The sequence below is a fragment of the Natrix helvetica genome, assembly GCF_964273705.1.
Source record: "Natrix helvetica genome assembly, chromosome: 3".
Lineage (NCBI taxonomy): Eukaryota > Metazoa > Chordata > Lepidosauria > Squamata > Natricidae > Natrix > Natrix helvetica.
Window position 1 is genome coordinate 34,243,666 of NC_138549.1, and position 10,166 is coordinate 34,253,831.

Genomic DNA, 10,166 nt, shown 5'->3' on the forward strand with positions numbered 1-10,166 from the left:
TTTATTTTTCTAGAAAAATACACACTAATATGTTTGGGTTGGAGTTCTCTCTTTTATTTTTTGTAATTCTATAAGGCACAATTTCATATCACCAAGAGAATAAAGTAGACAGAAGTATCGCAGAAAGATATCTACAATTCATATGTTAATTGGGAAATTACTTATAGATGTACCTCTCTCTCATGCAAGAAGACTCAAATTAGAGTTGAATTGACTATAGACATTAAATACTTATGCTATTGATTTAATTTTTATGAAAATCAGGGCAGGAATATAACAGATGTTGGGAATCCACCATTTTTAACATCTTTGCTAGTCCTAATTGGAATCAAGGAACATTTGCTGCAAATTTCTTATTCACTCATGAACTATGCTACTTACACTTTAAAATGGTAAGAGTGGTTACAGAACATTAGAAGTTATTAGGTTAATATTCAGACAGACAGTAACTGGAGCTGACTAGGCATTTTCTCCAATAAAATGGTATTAATAATTGAAGAGTGAATAATTTGATTTTTTTAAAAGAATAACTGTGATGAAATGGAAGCGTGAAATATTTGAAAGTTTTCTCCCCAGGTAGTTATACATCTGGCAACTCAAACCACCTCCTTTGACCTCATTATTTTTACTCTAAAATTCAAAAGTTGTGAATATGTGAAACTGCTGCATATGGACTCATTTTTCTGACCTCTCAGTGTTGTCTCCTTTAACTTTGAACAACTTATATTCTTGAGCAAAGGTCCTTCCCTGACTTGTACCAGAAAAACAGTTATAAATGGGTTTAAAGAAAAGAGGTTCAATCTACTCTCCAAAGTACCTTGAAGGCAGGACAAGAAGCAATTGATGGAAATTAATCAAGGAGAGCAGCAACCTAGAACTAAGGAGAAATTTCCTGACAGAAAAAAATTAATCAGTGGAATGATTTGACCCCAAAAGTTATGGGTGCTCCAACACTGGAGGTTTTTAAGAAGAGATTGGACAACCAATTTGTCTGAAATGGTATAGTTTCCTGTTTGAGCAGGGGGTTGGACTAGAAGACCTCCAAGCTCCCTTCCAACTCTGTTATTCTGTTAAATCTTTGGACTGAATTATGCAGCAGGTTATATAGAAAACACATCTTCTGATATGGCGCTATGGTCTTTATTAATACAGAAATAAAAACCAAAATCAAAACCTCCAGTGCTATGTTGAAAAGTATATGATGAGACTTACTGTCTGTCAGAGGATAACATTCAGAAAATAGAACAGTTGTAAGATGATGCAACAGAAGAAACTACAATAAGGAAAATATCCAATAAAGAGGCAGATACAACTAGGACCTGCAGAGAAAAATAATGTTTCCTGAGGCATACTGATGGAAAAACTAATATTCCACCCTGTGGGTCATGTGACCCAAAACAGTGTACACAGTTCACCCATCTTTCCCAAGGCATAGTAATACATAGACACATGCAATACAGCATAAAGAAAGAATACATAAATATAAAGATGCTACATCTTGTGGAAAAAAGACTCACTAGCACTGATTATGTTACTTAATTGGATGAAACATCTGCTAGCAAACAACCAAGCTCAGAAATCCCAAAGACTCGACAGTTCAATCTTGAGTTACATGTACTATCTTGTATTTGCCTTTGGTAACTCACTCCTGTACTCCAATTGTTGGAATTGTGTTTATTTGTTGGTTTGTTGTTTTAAGCCAATGTGTTTTTTGTCATATGTTTCTCAGTTTTGGATTATGATACTTTTGGTGCACATTCTACCTTTCATGATCTAAAGTGATTTTAATTCACTTAATTTAAAATCAATTAACTTTTAGCAAGCAGATGCACTGGGAATTTAGATTGGGGCTGTAGGGCTGTCAATACATATTTAATCCTTGATTTTCCTTTGATAGATCAAATAGCAGTTTTCTTTTAAAAAGGGTTGATTTGCTCTTCGCAAAAACATTAATAGTCTCACCCAGTCTATTCCTAGGTATTATTTTACGAGTTACTGTTTAAGGCTTTATAAATTAAGGGATGATTCTTTAAAAGAATTATATTCAGTTCTAATTATTGCAACGTGGCTTAGTGTTCTTGAGAAAGCATCCCTTAAGAAGGTAACATAAACGGACCTATTGAGCAATGGTCTAGAACAGGGTGCCAAACTCGCAGCCCATGGGACCGCTGCATCATGCACTGGCCACGCCCCCTCCCCTCTCCCTGATTTAGCAAAGTGGGAAAAATTGTGATATGTCAAGTGATGACAACATGTTGTCGTGAGTTTGATACCCCTGGTCTAGAATCAAATAGGACTATGATGCAGAGAGTCAAAGAAAGCTTCCACAAATCCATTGTAGAATTTTGTAGGGCACTAAGTACAGTAGTTGTTTAATGAAAATCTAGCTTCTATGTCAGAAAACCCACCTGGAGTTCTAATCAGCAACAAGACTCAAGAATAATGCAAACAGTGGCAGGTGAGCAAACAGCTGGTGATGATATTCCTTGAGCAACAATAAACTTACGTTTTTTGCTGCAGCTCCTTATGAATTATATTCCAAGATATCCTAAAACTAAAAAAAATATCTTAATTACATTTTTCTCTCTCTCCATGTGATATCATCTTGGAGAAATAGTAATGCTTCAATCACAAGGGAGACATAATTGAAATGTAAATCAAAGGGCAAATAATCTTCATTCTCTCTCTCTCTGAAATGTTAATTCTTTTAGTAGATAGTCCTTCATCTATTTTCTGATAATTGAAAGGTACAAGTCATAGAATAAAGGAATTGTGAAAAGAAATGGCACACACTTAAAATGAAGTAACTTTTGAGCAAAGAACTTAGCAGCCATTCCATTTTTAGAAATAGATTCTATTGTAAGTAATACTCTATGTGTTTCTCTGTGTATTCTTTAGCTATTTTTTCTGACATTCACTGGACCATAAAAAGGAAACATGGAAACCAAAAGGAGAAAGAGGTCACTCAACCATAGATCTCTTGATAACTATCTTTTTAGATTGGCTAAATGACTGTATTTCATAATCATGTCATCCTATATCTCTTGTTGTAGGACAGTCTTCAGATGTAGTCCCTCTGAAGACAAATGTGCTTCATTTAACAGCTCTGTACTTCATCTTAGAGATAATATTATCTCCTATAAGATAAAAGGAGAAGAGGCAACTAATAGTTATCCATTGTTCCCTAATGTACAAAGTTCGTATTAAGCTTTATGTGAACTATTCTAAGGCTCTTTGTCTCTGAAGTAGCATATATTTAACCTAACCAAAATTGTTATAAATGAAATGGTTCCAGGTTTCTTGCCCAAGTAATTATGTTGAATTTGCCTAGTTATTTTAGCATAATGGAGCATGTACTATCTTTTTATTCCTTTTAAAATCTCTATTAAATTCGACTTAAATTAGTTTCAGACAAATAGTAGAACAACACTACTTAAGCACTGCTGTTTAATACAAAATATTTTCTATCCCATAGATCCATTCATACATCCTGAAAATAGAAGTGGACCCATGTTCTAAGAAAGATATCCTAAAACACAAAGGTATCCATGAGCATGTAATCATTTTCATCTTTTTTCTGCTGCCATTTCTGACCTAACTTGAAGGCTTGTACAAGAAAGAAGAGCTCTTCAACTATTCTTCCTTCGCAGAAATAACATCAAACCAATTTTTTGCTATGTCTTAGTTGTAGCACTGTGACAGAAGTTACATAAGGAAAGGTCTGGTTTTTATACTGGGCCAAACAAGAACAAAGGCTGTAGCACTGAAGAAGATATCAACAATTAAGGCATGCCTGATATACTGATTTGTAGGGAAGGTTCTGGGAAAAAATATTATCCAAAATACCAAATGGGATGTGCTTTTTGTAGCATAGTAAGGGAATATTGCTCCAACAGAACATACTGAACTAGACCTATTCATACATATATTTAGATACCTCCAGGCCATAAAACCATACTAAATTTCTACCCATTAATTTCTGATGAGGACTACAGTTGCTTGCAATGTATTCATCTATAGTGAACATACTGATTTGGTATTAATAATGGGACCTTGCAGCATTTCCAATTCAGGGGGAAAATATTTTGCTGAGTATATGGACATGCATATAGCACCTTTTTGGAATTGAGTGGTATATATTGCATAAATAAAGAAATAATCTGTACATATTTATCTTTTTAGTATTAACTGTATCTTTTCCAGGATCAGCTGAAAAAACAACGTTGCTTTAAGAGGTACTCAATGGTAGTATAGAAATGTCCCCACATATTGAGAACTTTTCCTCTTTTTAACCCAAAATATTTCAGTATTATTATGTGTGACCAATTTTAAAATATCTTAATGAATGTTTATTTGATCAAGAAATAGCTTTTGTTAGAAGAGATATGACTTTACCTTTGCAATTCCTCTTTTTCCAGACTTCTATTAGGCAGCCTCAAAGAATGCTCTAATTCTTGGAATAAATTTTGTTGGAAAAACTAAGCTGCCAAAACACCTTTCCCTCCATTTTTTCTTGTTCCCTTAAATAGATGCTCTATTACAGGGGTATATAACATTTTTTCCAGCCTAAAAATTGTAAATTCTGAAGACACCATCATAGAAATGAGGATGGAATTCTGTATCTGCTTTTCCTTCATTTGGAAGATAGTAAAATGACTATGTGTCTTCCACTTATAACAGGCTTTTATTTCCTCTCAATAATTGAATTTTGGTGATGTGACCTTAGAGAATTCCATGGTCTGCAATTAAAAGTTTCTGTCTGGCTCCTGATAATAATGGTTGTGATCTACCATATCAAAGAACTTGTTGTAGGTTAAAAAAAAAAAAGAACAATTTTTAGGCAAGAACTATTTGAAAAAAAAATCAGAGGAAATCATATGAACTGCTCATGCTCCTAGATACATTTATTCTGCAAGTTCCTCAGTTTCAACAAAATTGCAAAGATGGAAAAAGAAAAATTAGGCTTTCTAAAGATATTGAAAAACTTTACTGGTTATTGTAAGCACACATTTGACATGCCACTTAACATATTAAGACTCTTAATTCAGGTGTCTGAAATAATATATATTATATAGTTTTTAGAACAACAACTTTAAGATGGAGGGACTTCAACTCTCAATAATTCTCCTGGCAGCCATGCCATGCATGGCAGCCAAAAAGATAGAGGTGGCAATGGGTTGGAAAGATCGGTCAGTGAGAAGAAATGGTGCCCCTGTTGGTGCTAAGGGCAGGTGGAGTGTCAAAGGAAATAATTTTGGACAAGGAGGCACCCCATTGGCCATAGCTTTATGGTTGTTACATAAGTATCATTCATTCAGTACTGCCATAACTTCAAATTGTTGCTGAACAAATGGTCATTAAGCAAGGAGCACCTCTACATGCAAATGAAGTTGATGACACAAAAACTGATTTTATTTATCTATTTACAGGGTTCAAGTCAAATAAATAAATAAAAATATAATAACCCTAGAGTCTCCCGTGATCTTAAAGAAAAAGTTCATCTGATTATTGACTTGGAAACATGATAGATAAATTCCAGGAAAATCTGGAGGATACTTCTACATACTTTTGATTGATGTACACATGTAGACAAAATTGTGACTTTATGTAATTTTATTCTTGACTGCAATAAATCTAGCAGAACTGAATCGGAGGCTGGATAAGCCGGTTTCTGAATAAGGCTTTAGCATCTGTAGCCAAGATTTACAATACGCCTATGCCCAGGAGAAGCCTGTCACCCATGTTGTAATAGAATAACATTCCATGTCTACTGAGAATTCATACTCTTCCATGTCCTTAGTAGTTTGTAAGTTGCAGAAAAAGATCGATAAAGAGTGAGCTCTGGTTGGTTCAATCAGCAAATAACCTTATTTTCCACTTTGCTTTCTCAATGAATATCACCCACCATAGATCTCTGTAGATTTAGAGAAACATAAATAAAGTTTCAAAGTAGACACAAGACAAAAGTATGTGTCTTCAGAGTGATGGAATTCATGGCTAGTCTTGTTTTAAAATATGCATACACTTGTACAGATATTCTGTCCACCAATATATTCTCCATTTCATGTTGCTCTTCACATATGCTTCATTGATGGTCAGTCAGGAAGATTTGTGGAAATAGGGAATAGTTTCCCCAGAAGATCAATATTCCTATGGTCAAAGTGATAGCTAGGTAGAGTGAGAAGTGTGTGTGTGTTTCTACACATATATAGAAAGAAATATTAAAGGAGACTGATATTTTCACACACCTAAGCAGATGAGGAATATGTTGAAGCAGACTTTAGCAGTCAATAGGAGTTCAACACATCCTTTCCCTTTATTGTGTCATTGTCACCTTCATTACCATGACACTGTAGATTGCTGTATTTGAAAAAAAAGGGAAAACATCACTTCACTAATAGAGAACTGCAGTGGACTGTGAGTAAGATGAAGGTGACTTCATGTCCCTTAACAATAGAGTGGCATCTTTATTTTTGTTTGCACTCAGCCTCTATTATTTTTACAAATAACTCAAGGAGGCAAATATATCCAAACACATCTTTCTCCTCTTATTTTCCCCACAACAACAACCCTATAAGGTGAGTTGGGTTGATATATAGTGACTGGCTTAAAGTCACCCTGCTGATTTCTATGGCTATGGCAGGACTAGAACTCATGGTCTCCAGCTTTCTAGCCTGCTGCTTTAATCACTACACCAAACTGGCTCTTCATCTTCATGCTACAGTTAAAAGGGCATGTGAATAAGTGCTATAAATTATATAGCACTTATATATATGTGTGTTGTATTTGTGCTGATAAATAAATAAAGGGAGACTAGTATAGATCTATTTCAAGCTATTTAGCTCTCATCAGGTAGCCATACCCTTACTGGGATTCGAACCAGTAGTGAGCTCCCTCCCATATTTGGGCATACCAGGGGTTGTAACACAAATACACACACACACACACACACACACACACACACATTCTATATATAGAATAGAATAGAATAGAATAGAATAGAATAGAATAGAATAGAATAGAATAGAATAGAGATGGAAGGGACTTGGAGATCTTCTAGTCCAGCCCCCTGCTCAAGCAGGAGACCCTATACCATTTCAGACAAGAGACTGACCAGTCTCTTCTTAGAAACCTCCAGTGATGGAGCACCCATGATTTCTGAAGACGTTCCACTCATTAATTGTCCTCACTGTTAGGAAGTTCTCCTTAATTCCAGATTGCTTCTTTAGCTAACAAGTGATTTGAGTAGCCAGATTAGTCATGACTACTACCTTTTCCCCCTCAAATCCACAAATGTTTGTGAATATTCTTTCAGCATTCCTTTTCCAGGAATTCTCACTCATTCTGACCTACTTTTTTCTGATACTATTTTTTTTTTTGCCACGGAATCCTATTTATTAGCGAATTAAGTTTGTTTTAAAAAAAATCATTTTATTGAAATTTAATTTCCCAAACTTCCCTAAAATAGTCCAATATTACAATCACTTTTTTCCAAGCCTACTGCTACTTCAACTTTATTTAGTAAATTCTCCCTACTAGCATCAAGTCAAGTATAGTCACTAGAGTCAAGTAGAAGCCACTTGGTGCCTTCTTTTGCTCCTAAACAAGAAAAACTATTAGACAAAGCATGGAAAGACCATGTTTAGCAAAAAAAATATCTCTCTACAGAGGGCTGAATCAAGTCCACATTGCTATTAGTTAATATCTGTTTGAAACATCTACTCTCTTCATTTTTTTCCTGTATGATAAAAACTAATAATGAAATTCCATTTGAGTTAAATCTTTTCATTTATTTTATCTGATATGCTCTCTTTACTTTCGTAAGTTTCTCTCACTTGGATTTCTGAATAGGCGTTGAAACTTCTAAACATGCAGTGAAACTCTTCATTTCTGTTATTGCTGGTGTGCGTGAAAAAAATATTGTTTGATTGCAATATTTCCATTGTTGGAATGAAACTATCAGGACCACTTGCTTTCTTGCATCAAGAATTTGTTGCATGATGTTTGTTTCCCAAACTCTGAGAATTAAGTATACTGTAGAGGGAAAAGACTGTGAACTTTATGAGCCAATGGTCTTCCTGATGTTTCACAGAGTGGTTTAATAGGCTCAATTACAGCGATGCTTTCTCTTTCTTCAGTGCACAAGTATTTATCTCTAATTCCTATTTCAGGGTTTTTGTCCCAGTCCCCACAGGATTCAGTTTAAAACTCCCAAGCTTATCATGCTCTGTCCCAGTCATTTGTCCTGCTTTTTGTGAAGTGTAACCCAGATCCTTTATTCAAAAAAATCCAGATAATTGTCCCAAAACTAGATTTTTCATATCAATAGTACACAATCATTTACACACTATTCTCTTTAGTTCTTATCAACAAACTGGAAGAATGAATGATTATACACCTGAGTCTGCTGTGTCTTGAGGTTCCTTTCTAAAATATCAAAGACCATCCTACCTATTCCTGGAAATAATATTTGCCCCACAGTATAGTAGTAGAAAAGAATAAATTCGCCATATCCTTAATTTTAGTAAACAGGAAACTTTCTTTCTTTCTTTCTTTTATTTATTTATTTTATTTGTCAACAAGTACAAGGAAACAAGTATGAGAACACATGAAAAAATGGAACACATAAATGAATATAAATAAGCAAAACATAGCCATAAACACATAAAAGAGTATATATAAATGGGACTGTAGGACAGGGATGGTAGGCAAGTTGGTGCGTTTATTCACGCCCCCTTTGGGACCTCTTAAGAAATGCGTAAGGTCCACAGTAGACAGCTTAATGTAACAGGTATGGGGGTTAGGGGAAGTAACAACAGAATCAGGTAGGGTGTTCCACACATTTACTACTCTTTTGCTGAAATTGTTTTTCCTGCAATCAAGATTAATACAATACAATAGCAGAGTTGGAAGGGACCTTGGAGGTCTTCTAGTCCAACCCCCTGCCTAGGCAGGAAACCCTATACCATTTCAGACAAATGGCTATCCAACATCTTCTTAAAGACTTCCAGTGTTGGGGCATTCACAACTTCTGGAGGCAAGCTGTTCCACTGATTAATTGTTCTAACTGTCAGGAAATTTCTCTTCAGTTCTAAGTTGTTTCTCTCCTTGATTAGTTTCCACCCATTGCTTCTTGTTCTACCCTCAGGTGCCTTGGAGAATAGTTTGACTCTCTCTTCTTTGTGGCAATCCCTGAGATATTGGAACACTGCTATCATGTCTCCCCTAGTCCTTCTTTTCATTAAACTAGACATACCCATTTCCTGCAACCATTATTCATATGTTTAGTCTCCAGTCCCCTAATCATCTTTGTTGCTCTTTTCTGCACTCTTTCTAGAGTCTCCACATCTTTTCTACATCGTGGCGACCAAAACTGAATGCAGTATTCCAGGTGTGGCCTTACCAAGGCATTATAAAGTAGTATTAACACTTCACGTGATCTTGATTTTATTCCTCTGTTTATGTAGCCTAGAACTGTGTTGGCTTTTTTGGCAGCTGCTGCACATTGCTGGCTCATATTTAAATGGTTGTCCACTAGGACTCCAAGTTCCTTCTCATAGTTACTACTATTGAGCAAGGCGCCACCTATACTGTACCTGTGCATTTCCTTTTTCTTGCCTAAATGTAGTACCTTACTCTTTTCACCATTGAATTTCATTTTATTATATAGTGCCCAATGTTCAAGTTTGTTAAGATCCTTCTGTATCTTAAGCCTGTCTTCTGGAGTGTTGGCTATTCCTGCCAGCTTGGTGTCATCTGCAAATTTGATGAATTCCCCATTAGAACGGCTTACATTTAGTTTGTATCTATTGATAGCCCTTGTGTTATTGCAGTTGAAGTAAAAGTAGTCATTAACAGGTAGGACGTTATGGCAGATTATCTTGTGCACTAAGCTCAGGTTGGAATGTAGATGGTATAGTTCAAGGTTATCCAGGCCTAAAATTTCAAGCCTGGTAGTATACGGAATTTTATTACGAGCAGAGGAGTTGAGTTCTCTTCTTGTAAAATACCTCTAATGTTTTAATGCCCTAAATACAGTGTGGGTTTTAGGCAGGTAAACAGTATCCAAGTATAGGTCTGACAAAGGTTTCGTATGCCCTAGTTAGCAGCATAGCGTTATCAGAGAGAAAACTACGTAAAAAAAATCTTGACAACTGTGAATGCCT